This window comes from Sinocyclocheilus rhinocerous, unplaced genomic scaffold, assembly GCF_001515625.1.
Source record: "Sinocyclocheilus rhinocerous isolate Xijiao unplaced genomic scaffold, SAMN03320098_v1.1 scaffold1111, whole genome shotgun sequence".
In the NCBI taxonomy this organism is placed as follows: domain Eukaryota; kingdom Metazoa; phylum Chordata; class Actinopteri; order Cypriniformes; family Cyprinidae; genus Sinocyclocheilus; species Sinocyclocheilus rhinocerous.
In genome coordinates this window covers 428,414-443,430 of record NW_015655406.1, presented here as the reverse complement: position 1 = coordinate 443,430, position 15,017 = coordinate 428,414, and the positions used below count along the sequence as shown (strand labels likewise).

Genomic DNA, 15,017 nt, shown 5'->3' with positions numbered 1-15,017 from the left:
AATGAAAATAAACTTCTCTCACTCTGTCTTAACTGCCTATTGTGCTGTTATATATACAGGAGCTCCCGGATAGCTCAGTGTATGGTTAACTTGTGTTAGAAAAACGCTGGGAAACAGCAAGAAAGGAGCTGTGCAAAGTAAAGCAGCGTAGTCTCGCAGTGGAGAGTAGAAATAAGTGACAATGCAAAGAATTATAAGGTTATTAAGTCTGCATACAGGGATATTATTAGCTGTTGTGGGTAATGCAAGTTCAGAGAATGTGTTATTCTTAATCTAACCAACATTAACATGAAACGTCAAGCAGTTTCTGTGGTGTGACTTTACCTCTGTACTTATTCTATACATGCAGTGTTTAGGACCACGTTACATTGAAGTACTATGTGGAATACTGTACTTTTGAAAATCAATTTATCATTATATAGAACCATTTAAAATTAACTTGTGTAGGTGATAAAATGGTGATCAGTTAAAAGACCCTTGACATCATATATGCACATTTTAACCTAAATTCTTGATGTTGACTAACTACCCATATACAGCAAACAACAATTACATCAATACATTCAAGAAATTACATTTTGCGTAATGGAGGAAAAAATATTTCTGCCAACACTGACTGTTATATCGGGAAATAATTATTATAGATATGACAGGAACCTGAATTCACTGCAAAGCCAACTGAGTAAATAAAAAGTTGCATTGCATTTAGAAATCAAATCTGGACGTTTAAATGTAGCTCATAATAATAATAATAATAATAATAATGCAATCCAATGTTTACCTGCTTTGCTCCAAACTGTCCAGAAGGAACTTTGAGCTCAATTCAAAGAATGAATCCAGGAAATGTCTGAGTTCTGGTTTATGTTCGTATGTCCCAGGTCCTGCAGGTATAGTGAGGTCCAGTCCTTATCTCTCTGAACACCTGAGCGCGGTGTGCTTCTTCTTCTCTATTATAGTGTTCATTTGGTACAGTTGTTTTAAAATCCCGTTGGATATCAAGCTAAGACGCGTTAGAGAAGCGTAAAAGCCACCTGACAACTCCGTGAACAGCTTCAGCGCCGTGACTGCCCGTCTGAATATCTACAAACACAAGCGCACTTCAGCCCGCACTCATTCGCTCGCCTCAAATGCTGCCTAAACAGCTTGGCAGGTGGATGCATTGTCGCTCATTTGAGTACGACACGCCCATGGGGTGGGGACTTTACCTTGGAGCACCGCCCCTTCAGCGCGAGCTGCCGTGATTATCTTCAACCCACTGTAGTGAACTGTCAAGCGGTCCACAGGGGAACTCTGTGAATGCGATTACATTCATGTTTCATTAGGTGGTACTATGTGGAATGCAATATTTATGCATTTTCATAACCCCCTTAAATGAGAAAAAAAATCCTATATTTTGCATATTTGCTGTTGAATAACACAATAAAACTACCCTAGCATACATTTAAACAAGAGTTAACTAAAGGCTGAATGATGTTCTGAAGACAGGGACATATTTTTTATATAATAATAGGCTTGGGGCAAGTTATCATTGTGTGTGTGTGTGTGTGTGTGTGTGTATGCCTGGTATTTATCACGTTATGGGGACCAAATGTCCCCACAAGGATAGTAATACTAGTAAATTTTGACCTTGTGGGGACATTTTTGAGGTCCCCATGAGGAAACAAGCTTATAAATCATACAGAATTAGATTTTTTGAGAAAGTAAAAATGCACAAAGTTTCCTGTAAGGGGTAGGTTTAGGGGTAGGGTTGGTGTAGGGCAATAGCACATACAGTTTGTACAGTATAAAAACCATTACGCCTATGGAATGTCCCCATAAAACATGGAAACACAACATGTGTGTGTGTGTGTGTGTGTGTGTGTGTGTGTGTTTCAATAGATTTTTATAGCCAAGACATTAAAGTGTGAGTCTATACAAAAAAACTTTCAAAAATAAAACAACCCAGACTTCCAGATCCTATTCACTGGCATAAAGTATTTAACAACTAGCCATCAGTCTCTCTCTCTCTCTGTCTCTCTCTCTATCTCTCTCTCTCTCTCTAAACTATTTATTGTAACGTATATTGTAATGTACTATTCAACCAGCTATCGATCTATCTATGATACAGGACACTTAAAACACTCACAGTAGGTCTATAAATGAGAGCAGTGGAAATTTCCCATGGCCAAAATATTTTATTTGTTTACATATTAAAGGTCAGAACATGAGAGCATTGTGCAAGATATGAAAGGTTTTTAACTTCAGTGTTTTCCCTTGAAGGACTGCATCAGTGAAAATCTTCTCTCTGATAGTAACTCTAAGAGCCTTGAAAATCAGTTTTGTGTGACACTGGAATCATTACATCCAGTTCTGCTGCTTCTTTCAAACAGGCTTTCGCGTTGAAATGCATAAGCAACGCAAAGCAATTACAGTTAGAGAGCCTCAGGTTTTATTTATCCAGGACCATTTGCACACCACACACACACACACACACACACACACATTCAAGTCCCTTCAGCTCAGTCTGTAAGCAGAAACACATTCTTGTATTAGGGAGTAAATTTTTTGCGTGTTAATACATGACACAGAGTTTTAGATAAAAGGCATACCAATGCTTAAAGGTTGAAAAAGTACCTGTACAAGATTTTCAGACAATATCAGCATGCAACTCGTCTACTACTCAGAGTAGCTCAGAAAGAAAGACAGAAATTAGTTTCTGCTCTCTTTGATGTAAGACATGCAGTGACATAACTTAACGACATCCATTTATTGGAAATGAACGTGTGTGTCTCCCTCAGTTAATGTGATAGCAAAATTGTGCCACTACAACACTCAGACTGCTTGATATAGAGAGTGTTGAACCCATGAGGAATGCTTGGGAAAACCTCTGGGAGAAATCAGGATGGATTTTGTGGTATGTATCTTTCCTACAACATGAACACAAAGTAATGTTAAAACACACAGATGGCAAACAAAGTGGAGCAATCTAACATGCTACAAAAAATGCACAGTTTTCTGAATTAAAAAGAATATATGAAATATTATTACCAATAAAATAACTGTTTTCTATTTGAATACATTTAAAATGTAATTTTAGCAGCCATTATTTTTCAGTGTCACATGGTCCTTCAGGAATCATTCTAATATTCAGATTTGATTTCAATATTCAGATTCTGCTCAAGAAACATTTCTTATTATTATCAGCAATAAAAAAAAACAGTTGTACTGCTTAATATTTTTATGAAAACCAATATACATTTTTCCAGGATTCTTTGATGAAAATAAAGTTCAAAAGAACATATTTAATTTGAAATATGAAATGAAATGAAATGTTTTTGTAACAATGTTAAAGTCTTTATTGTATTTTGATCAATTTAATTTGCTCTTAATGAATTTAAAAAAAACTTACTGACCGCAGACTTTTGAATGGTAGTGCATACACACACACACACACACACAAGACACAAACTCAAACTCAACACACAAGTTTATGAAGCAAATTTCCCATAGTTCTGCAAACTTTTTGAATAGAACCACTTTCTACTTGGTCAGCAGAATCTATAGGATGGTCAGAAAAAAGTGGGACATCAATATGATTGAAATGTTCTGTAGCAGCAGTCAGTTTACAGACATCTTTGTCTCTCACGTCACAAAGTTATTTGAAAACCTTAGACTAATGAAAAGTCATTCCGCTATTGTCAAAAAAGATTGAAAAAGCTAATTCCAGGCTTCGCATTGCTGCACTTCTGTCGCTCACTTCCCGTGGGCCACATTCTTTATTAGCCTCCTGTTTAATCCATGTTCACCACAAAATTCACATTACGGTCACAATGCAGCCTGCCGGTGAGACTGGGCTCGGGCTGAAGAGGTTGAATGGACAGAACCGGAGAATGAAGGGGAATCTGTCCTTTTCAGCACGGCCGAACCATTCACCCCTGCCTCCTCTCTCGCGCCGACCTGCAATAAAACAGTTTTCAAAGACGACTTGGCAGAGGTCAAATGGAAGATGTCTGTAAATGAAAGCAGCCTGACTTTGTCTCCCTCCAGGCAAACTCTGACAATTTCGACAACTTATCTTTTCAGCGCGGGGCAGAGAGGGGCTTCTGGAGGAGGCAGGTCTACACACAACTGTCTCAGAAGCCTTCACCCCGTCCTTTATGTGGAAATAAAAGGCATTTCAGATGTCAAGACTGGATGTGGAGTCTGAGTGAGCCCGTGAACTTGTTTCCACCATGCTATTGTTTTTTATCCGTTTTGCTGTATTGACATCGAATCTGCCCTCTAAGGCTCGACCCCTAATACAGCTGCAGAAATATTAGTTGAATGTTTCAGTGGGATGACATGACGAGCTCATGCGGAGGCACCTTGTGCAACAGAAATAATAGGCCTGCGTTCCTGTGGTGCAGTAAAGCCCTGAGGCTTCAGGTGTTATTGTACCTGTGTGTATCTGTGAACTGTGGGTGATAATGAAGGGTGCAGACACTTTAGTCCCAAGTGTTCACACTGTGATTACCTCAGGGGTCAATAACCCGACACCTTTCCCACAGTGGAGATGTGTGTCGAAAAATGAGGGCCCTTTAGTTCTGTGCTTTTTTGTTAATAAGAATGCATATGTGAGCATAGCCTTAAAATGTCCCCAGAAGATATCTGACAAAACCTTATTTTTGTGAATGTTTTTAAACTAAAAATTAGTTTCATAAATATTATAACTAATTTGGATTTTATTCTACATCTATTTAATTATTTTTTAATTAATAATTATTAATTATTTTAAATTAGGAATTATTTAAAAGAATGAGCTTTTTAAAATGATTTTTAATTAAAGGAACAATTCTGTCATCATTCAGAAAACTCTTGTTTTGAGCAATTTATTGCATCCGCGCTAAATAAAGGTATTATTTTCTTTAAATAATAACAATAAAAACATTTGAATTTGTGTGCAAAACAAAAAATTTAAATTGTTATTTAAAAAAATATCTCCTTTATTTCTTAAATTTGTGTTTATTACATTTAAATGTGCCACATCAATATGTAATACAGCAGGTTTGTTGTCAATTTTCAAAAGATCATACTGATTATGATGCTGTTGTATCACATCAGAAGATTAATAAAAGACCTATAAATAGCACAGACATTTTATGGACCAATTTTATGTTGATTTTTTTGTTACATTTGGTGCTCGGCAATCAAAGATCATCAGTTGACTGGTGGCACTGAAACATTTATACTGAAATCTTTGAAGAAACTTTCCTTTGAAGCAAACAGCCTCATTTTCTCCTCTCACTCTGAAAATGTCCTTCAATGCTCTTCAAAAACAGACACAAGATCTCTATTTCTGTCCAGCCTGATACAACCTCATGCCCCCTCACTAAAGTACTGTAAAAAAGCAGTGATTGTACCTTGCACCATTCGGTCGGACCCGTCTCACTGCTAATGGTCCTGATTAGTCTCCTGTACTGGTTTCCCTCAGGTGCTAGGAGATTTGGAAACCATCCTGTACTCTTTCTTAATTCCTGGAGGTTAAAAAGTCACTCATGTCTCAGTGCTAAGAGGTTCTGTTGAATAGGCCTCTATTTGTACCCAATCAAAGAAGACTTATCACATCAGCCATTTGAATCACTCAGGAGGCATTAGCACTTGGAAATAAGAGCCCGGTCTCATAAAAGCGCATATAAATAGTACGCCAAATAAAAACGAAAACTCGTGGTATTGATACGCAAAAATGGACTTTGGCATGCACGATACGCACGTGTTTGGCGTGCATATAGTACGCAGTTTTTGCGTGCATATGATACGAAATTTGTTGCCGTGCATATGATACGCAGTTTTCGTGTACATATGATATGCATCTACCCCACAACCCTAATCTTATCCATCGCGTAGCATATACACGCCAAAGTCCATTTTTGCATATCAATACCACGAGTTTTCGTTTTTATTTGGCGTACTATTTATACACACTTTCATGAGATGGGGTTGGAAATAAACACCGCTCTCTGGTGTTTTCCCCGGGGAATACCTGTTTTCTGGACGCTTAAAATCAAACTCGGTCACCCGCAGCAGTTCCTCTACTTTTATGAGGATGAAAGCTCACGAAAACTCTCTTGGCTTCTCAACGCAAAGCTTTTGGGTCAATGCTAACGTGCTACCATAACAATGAATATGGCCCGAAAAGAACAGCCTTTGTTTCTGAATCAGCTGAGAAACTGATGTTAAAACAATTTAACCTCTGAAAGTAGAAATAAAATACTGACAAACAAATATTATTATAATATACTGCATCAGAGCAACTGTCTTAACAGAATAGTTCACCCAAAGTTAAATATTCCGTCATCATTTACTTACATTTAATATTATTTTAATTCTGCCATAGAACAAAAAAGGAGATATTTCCCAGAATGTCCGGGCTCTATTTCCATACAGTGTTAAAACGATGATAACCAGGCTGGGACAAAATTCAGAATTGAAGAATTAGCAATTAAGCATTTTATTGCAAGAATTGTTGGAATTTATCATTAGAATCTGAATTTAATTGTATTGAACCAGAGCAAGATGTCTGTCTGTCTGTCTGTAAGGTCTATAATGCCTCGAATTTCAAAGGTTTGCAAACTTCCAAATGAACATATAAAGATTGTTCAAAATCAGTCTAATCATTCTATCCTTTTTTTAAATCGGAGCTCAAATTCTGCATCCTGTTTGCCACCTTAAATCAAATTCAATTCAAATCCAGGAACTGAAAAGCCGTTTCCAACTCAATTCTGAATGCCGCACCACCGTGTGAGAACTGGGATGTTGAGATCCAAAATTCTGTATGGAGCAGAATCAAAGCAAACTACGGTGTAAGTATTCTTCAGTGATGGACACACACTCTAGAACTTTCCCATATGTACAGCACACACACAACACACCCTCAAACACTACAGCAGATTAAGTGGTTGAATTCATGAGAGAACATGTAGTAATCTTACAGCCTCAATAGGAACCTTATGCTGTGACAAGATATGACTTAAAAAAAACCTCCTGCACAAGCCAGCGGTAGAGCTGATGTCCTGTCTCTCTCATTAGCATATATATGAGAAAAGTTCTCTCCTCTGCCTCTCACCTTGAGCATCCACAGGTCTTCATCTCCGCTCAAACACTCTGCTCCAAATAACTCAAAGCAGTTTTTACATCTTTCCCAAAGTTCCGGTCTCATTTTCTTTCTACAGCTGTGAAAACAGGTTTTATATGAGAATCGTGGACGGGCACACTCTTTGTCAACTTTCAAAATAAGAACTGAAGTTTTATTGATGCTTTGGCAGAATGAAATATTATGAGTCACCATCACCAAGGTCCTGTATACAGGGCGAGGACATAAAATGTGTTGGACCTTCAAGAGAGAGGAAAACATTATGTTTCAGCTGTTTGACATTTGTATATAAATGTACTTAAGCTTATTTCAATCAAGAAAAATTCATCCCTCATGCTGTTCTTAAGGCTGAGCTTAGGGATTTGTTTGGTTTATAGTTTCAGTTGTCAGTTTTTTTGCATTTGTATTGAATTCTCAGAAGCATTTAATCATAGCATAGTAGTAATAGTAGTAGAAGTAGTATAAAATAATATATATATTACCAACCAACAAGCTATTTGTAGCCAGCCTAAAATACCATCTGTATTGAATAACTGAAGAATAAAATTTAAGAGCTTGTATTGTGAATGACAGTTATGCCAAGGATCGTCTAGATGGTCTCTCTCCCTTCTCGTTCACTAGTTTCCTTACACTTTTTATCCATTATATGTGGAAGGAAGAGGTTGAATCCGCTGTCCACAGACCAACACAAACAGACCACACTCTCGAGAGCGCTGGAACAGAGCCACTGCCAAGTGTGTGTGTGTGTGTGTGTGTGTGTGTGTGTGCCAGTTCACTCACTCACAGATTCAAATGTACTGTAAAACTACACTTTCATCCTCCACCACACAGAATCAGTGTTTAAAAATGTCTTCAATAAATACACCTTAATTGAATAATACCACAAACCAGAGCTCTGTGCTGCACTGCTAATTCAACAGTCCTCTGTAATGTATTTCAGACCAGTCCAGACCTCATCCTGGCTCGTTCTATGGGAACACACACGCTCGGGTTGGAGTGAGTTGGGGGGTGCCAATGCCCCCCGCCCCCGCCTCCCCATTTGACCAAGTTCAAACACTGATTTAATTCAGTGCAAATGGAACAACCTTGACAAACAGAGGCAAATGCATGTGTAAATCATAGGAGGGTTATGTTATGATTCATTTATGCGTCAGGGTTTGGGTTCGGTCCAAGGGAGCCACAGATCTGGTTTGCGGGCACATGCTCTGCCCACTGGACTAAAAAAGATATTCTGTCATCTCACCTTTGACCATAAAAATGACCGTTTAAAGGAGTTTAAAGTACAAATGAATGATGAAGTGAAGGGCAGAAGTATGATGAAATGCTAATTTTGACTGATATGGGTGAATGGAGATGCTGATTGGATGGTCTGAATGAAAACCAGAGGGAACTGGGTGAAAGTTTAAAAAGTGAAAAATCAGCCACATATCTATCAATAAAACTTGTTTTTAAAGCAAAAACAACTTAAAAAAATATTATTTATAAAACAACTATAACATTTGATTGGATCTCTCTACATCTCTCTCTCTCTCAGCTATCCATTTTATAAAGTTGTCTAGATTGAATGCATAAGTTTGAATGTATAACTTTTATACAACAAGTCAGTGTAAAATAAACTGTAATACGCATTTTTGTACATTAGGCCCAAGATACACAGAGTAATTCCTATCAAAACACTTTCAGGCTTCAGTTCAAGTGTTTATATCATTTAAGCCATGCGGGAAAGGATAACCAAGTTTAGCTTGTTTTTCCAAAATGGAAAGGCCAAAATGACTCTAGTTTAGCATTCTCTGCACATTGCTATGGAAAGTTCCATGATGAATTCATGGAAGGAGGGAGGTAAGTAGCCGTGTACATACTATTTTCTTTATGACTGTTGCCATTAGAAATGAAGCCTAAAAGTGATTATGTGCTCCTCCCAAACTCCCATTAGGAAAATGATCCAGCTCCATTTTTAATCGAAGTTGCGATAATCTCATCAGAGAGATCTTAAAATGGCTGGAGGATGGAGGATATCGTGCGGTGACTTGTTAAACAATGCACTTCATCTGTAGTATCTCAATCATCTAAAAAAGTAAACAAACAGAGATCAACCACTACTGAAATATCATGTCATGAGGGTCAAATCAAATCATACTTGATCCCGATAAAGCTTGCAATTATAGAGTCAGCAATCATCGTAAGCAACGAAAAATGAAAGCACTTTGAAATGTAAAAGACTTGGACATGCTTAGAAAGATTAAGAGGTGGTGGTGAAATAAATGTGTATGGCCTCATTACATTGCAAGAAAAAATATAATATAATATTATATTATATTATATTATATTATATTATATTATATTATATTATATTATATTATATTATATTATATTATTGTATGACTTGTTCTTGTGTATGCCAGTGCTAATGCTAATGCAAGCAATAAAGCCTTGCCAAGACTGGCACTTTTGCTATAGGCCAAACCACCCAGCATAACTGCCATTGTAAAAATCATATAAATCCTCCATCATAAAGAACCACAAACAATGAAGAAGGCAGACAACACTGCATGTGTTTACAGAACACAAAAATATATTTCTATAGAAACCTTAGACTGATGGATGGCAACGGCTTGTTAAATTGCATAATTAAGCATGCACAATTAGAAGAGTCTGAACGAAGAAATGAAAACAATGATCTCAGTGTTTGAGGTTTTGAAATAGTCTTATCTACGCCCGATAGAATACAAAACAGAGCTCTTTTGTAAATTTAAGGCCATCTAAATGCTATGACATCATGTTTGTGTCAATGCAAAAAATAGGTTGATTAGAAAATGGACAAATTGTAAACTAAACAAGCAAGGATTTTTGTCTTAAACCTGGATTTTATGCTATTGTGAGAGAATAGGACTGAGTGGATCTCTTTTCTCTTATGACACCACCCACCACACCCAGAACAATGGCGGAACACCCCAGAATACAAAGACTTGGACTACATTGGGGACAAAACCCAAACTCCTGCAAGCAATAAAATCTCCATAACAGAGCTGTTTCACATGAAACACTACTAAAGCATTAAGGAAAGCCACAGAGAAGGAAAAAAACCTGAAACAGAGAAACACAACATCATGCATAATGTTAAATGCCATCATTACTGTCTTGGGTTGCAGTGCTCAAAAGCATCGCACATATCTTAAAACCACCAGTATGTTTGATTTATGCATTTGGCAGCCACTTTTATTACAACCGAGGCTGACCGGCAACACATACCTCACTCTATAGTTTTGTATATAATTCACAGCATTTTCCAGATGAAATGAACACTAGTGCAGCAAACTCCTACAACTATTATTCTATTTTACACAAATAATGATTAAAGGAGCAGATCATTGATTAATAAAGACTTATTTTTGCATAGTTCCTTGCAAAATGCATTGTTAGGCTACTATACTTTTACCACATCACATGAATTGTAGACTAATATGTATGGGCTTTTCTGGTATTGTAAACTTGCTCGGTAGCCCACCTGGTACAGTGTTGTATTCACAATGAGAGGCGCTCTGGTACAAATCCCGTGAAACATGAATCATGATAAAAGACCTCAAAGACTTGCAGAAGTAAATTAAAATGTCATGATTGCATTTTCATCTCATGTTTGCTTTTGTTCACTGTCGGTTAGGTTTAGGGATGGGTTTTTCAACAAGTTTTTTTTCACCAAACATTTCATTTCTGAACCACCATGATATGTAATAACCACTGTTAGATGGACAATCATCTGTTTTTGATCAAACTGAAAGTGCTTTTAGCGCAACACATTGGGCATTTCACTTTGAAAGTGTTGCAAAACTAGCAAGAAGCAACGTAATTTCAATTCACTCAATCAGCATATAAAACCTTTGACTCAAATCATTTTGAAACTGGATATCTTTATTTAAATACATTACTAAGATCATATATGTGGATGAAGAGTATTGTGGGAGCATTCAGACCTATAGAGCTCATATATACGTCTGCAAGAAAATTACCTTCAGAGTGATCTTATAAATGCGCTTATAAATGAATATCCTTGCTTAGTTATGAAAGTTAGTCATAAATATAATTGTTACTTTTAATTATATTTAATGATGTTGTTAGTAATACAGTTCATTCGTATCTGATGCTCTAGCCAAAGAAAGAGAGAAAGAAAGCAACCTACATTATTCCTCCACTTTAATGAGATACCAATGTCCCTTTAAGGCAAGTCAGTTCACTCAACGACCATCTTGGCAGCATCCCCAGGCAGCTATTTTCTAATCATGTAAGTACACCTCCAATCTGCTTGAATGAAAAGAGACTGAAATATCCAAGACTGTTGCTATACGCTTACATTTCAATAACATGTTAAATCACCAATTAAATCCGACAACTGGCGTCATAAAATTTACATTTTTAGCTCAAATCAGGATACACCAGAAGGCTCTTTTAACTAAAAACCATGACATTCAGCGGCCATATTGAACATTGCAATTCCACCTTATATTGTCTCTAAATGTGTCTATACTAAAGTACTGGTACACTGATAAAGTAATAATAAAAGTATATACATTTAAGTATATAGAAAATCATTACCTCCATAACAATAAACAAAAAATACTATTTTAAAACAGAGCAACAGATAAGCAACCAAATAAATATGACTGAAATAGTGCCAAACTGCCATTCAACAGTTTGGGGTCAGTAAGGTTTTTTCTTTCTTTCAGAAATCAATACTTTTATTCAGCAAGGATGCATTAAATTGATCAAACAGATTGTATTGTTTAATTTTAATTGTTATAAAATATTTTTATTTCAAATAAATAATACTGTTCTTTTGAAATTTATATTAATCAAAGAATCCTGAAAATAATGTTTCCCGTTTTCCACAAAAATATTAAGCAGCACAACATTTTTCAACATTGATTATAATAATAAGAAATGTTTCTTGAGCACCAAATCAGCATATTAGAAAGATTTCTGAAGGATCATGTGGCACTGAAGACTGGAATAATGATGCTGAAAATTCAGCTTCGCCTTATATTTTTAATGACAATGAAAATGACAATTTATTTATATAGCACAAATAATTACAACTCACCAATGTGCTTTCCAGTAGGTCATTAAAAACAGAAAAACACACAACAAACAACCAGAAAAATTATAAAATCATACAAATATCCCATCAGCCACGCTTTAGAAAATAAAAATGTCTTTAGCCTGGACTTAAAAATATTAAGAGAAGAGGCTTGTCTAATGAATAGTGGCAAGGCGTTCCAAAGCCTGGGGGCATCAATACAGAAAGCACGATCTCCCCTGCACTTAAGCCTCGACTTAGGGATAAACAATAGATCCTGGTTGGAAGACCGAAGGGATCTAGTGGATTGATACTCAGTCAATAACTCACAGAGATAAGAAGGGGCCAAACCATTTAGAGAATTATAAACGAGGAGCAAAATTTTAAAATCCACTCTAAAGCGAACAGGCAACCAATGTAGTGAGCGTAAAATAGGAATAATATGCTCCCTCTTTTTAACCCCACTCAAGAGTCTAGCCGCAGCATTTTGAACAAGCTGCAAACGGGATAAAGCTGTCTGGCTAATCCCAAAATAAAGTGAGTAATAACAATAACAGTGAAATGACAAACCATGTTTTCTAAAAATCGAGCCAAGAGGGAGCATATAGAAAGAAAAAAGCAAAGGAGCCAAAATAGAACCCTGGGGAACCCCACAGGGCAAAAAAGCATTACTCGAGTAATGTTCACCCATCTTGACTGAAAAACTCCTATTTGCAAAATATGATTTAAACCAATCTAGAGCGACACCTCTTAAACCAACACAATGTTCTAAACGATCAATGAGAACAGCATGATCGACTGTATTGAAAGCGGCCGTCAAATCTAAGAACACAAGAACTGCAAAATCACCCGAATCACATTATATTAAAATATCATTAAGAACCTTCAAAAGTGCAGTCTCTGTAGAATGGCATTTACGAAAACCTGACTGAAATGTTTAAAACATTGAATTATCAGCTAAAAAACTGAAATATTAACTTAAATATATTAAACAATTATTTTAAATGGTATTAATATCTCACAATATTACTGTGTTTACTGTATTTTTTAGCAAATAAATTCAGCATTGTGAGCTTAAGAGACTTCTTTCAAAAACTTACAAAAAATGATTTAAAAAATTGGAACTGTTGTGTACTTTTAAAGCAAAATATTGTAAATTAAATTATATTACAATTTATATTATCTTCAACAATCCTTTCATGTAAATATATATATATATATATTTTTTTTTTTTCAAAAATGAAAGTATAAATCACCTTCATATCAATCTTACATCATTAAATGTTATTATATACAGCTCAGTTCAGTACAGTTTTAATCAAAACATTTTTTTACAGGGTACTCTGTCTTCTGCTCATTGTGATGATTGCAGTTCATTGTTTTGAACCTAACAAAAGCTAAATGAAGGTGCATTATGGCGGCAGCTCTTTGGTCTAGTGTGAATGGAATCCTCAGGGCTCTGGTAGTCAGGAGCCAGGAGGATTAGGCACGTTGGAAATGCTTTTGTTACCAAGGTACTGCGGCTGTTGACTTAGGCACTTCTGCCTGGTTGCCTCAGGTTGCTTGCATCAGATCAGTAAATGTCAGCGAGAGCCCCGTTATTGTTGTCGATGGCTCTAATAGATGATGAATGCATGTTGATGCACAGCGGCGTGTTAATGTTAGTGTGCGGCACTTTTTTTTCTCTCATTTACTTTCCCTCCCTCTCCGCCCACAGGACGTGGACAAGGGTTCCTCAGTTACCAGGTGGGATGTGATGATGTCACAATGTGCTTTCACACTTAAATTTATCCCACAGCTCCAATATACTCCCATGCACCACTGTAATCCTCAGAGCAACTTGGAAACACCATCCAAACAGGAAACATTAACTATTATAAAGTGGCTTCCTGAAACCAGCCGCTTCCTCTAAAACTGCTTTGTCAGATCCACATTCACGTAACTTCCCTGCTTTGTCACGTCCTGTGATGTTGGTATACACCTTGTGTTGGTAATGACGTAATATAATTTCACATTGTAAGCATTTTTTAAAACTTGCTTGTAGGAACATTTAGAAAATTATGGTGTTTAAGCCTAAAATTATCAATGTGATCAAAACTTTGCTGAAAAACTTTGATCATTAAAAAACCACGCATTTAAATATCATCTGATGAAGATCTATAATTGGGAGTGACAAAATGTGTGTCTGTGTGTGTGTATTTTATTCACATATCTTTATTTTTTATTATCTTGTTGTCGTTGTCTCTGTGTACTGGAAGCTTCTGTCCCCAGAACAAATTCCTTGTATGTTCAAACATACTTGGCAATAAAGCTCTTTCTGATTCTGATTCTGATATTTATATGCATTTTATCCAAATAGTCTGTTTTACTGTTATAAACAGCTCATTGATTGACATTACAAGCTATCAGACTTCTTATTTTTGGACCATAAAAACATCAGCAACTGCAGCATATTTTCCTCAGTTTCGGCCTCTGAGTAAAATTGAGTTTTTCTCTTTGAGTATGAGCTCCATATTCTCCTACTGAATATCAAGCTATATATGAGCCATGAAAGCATGATGTATTAAATATGATGATAATACATCAATTCAATAATAAATTAAACCAATTAAAAAATATATATTTTTCTGACTATCATTTCAAATGTCAGGCTTTACAGGGTTAAGGATGATTATACAATAAGTACGTTTTTATATATGAGGCTTCAGTCTCCAAATCTCCCAGAGGGACATCAGAAACTTCTCAGCCTCTTCAAAAGTCTTCCAACATCAAGGTGAAAACTGCCGAAATGTAATTACCCCAAAACCAGCCCGGGGCAGGACTGATATCTGAAAACACAGG

At 36.3% G+C, this 15,017-nt stretch overlaps 1 protein-coding gene across 1 annotated transcript in view; it reads right to left on the bottom strand.

Moving 5' to 3' along the window:
• The window catches only part of LOC107718228 (semaphorin-3F-like), a 63,257-nt gene extending 62,130 nt beyond the window's left edge, over window positions 1-1,127 (bottom strand). The window contains exon 1 of the mRNA XM_016525223.1: window positions 782-1,127. The gene's annotated coding sequence lies outside the window, so the exon portion shown is untranslated. The remainder of the gene's footprint in view (window positions 1-781) is intronic.
• Window positions 1,128-15,017: the final 13,890 nt, after the last annotated feature.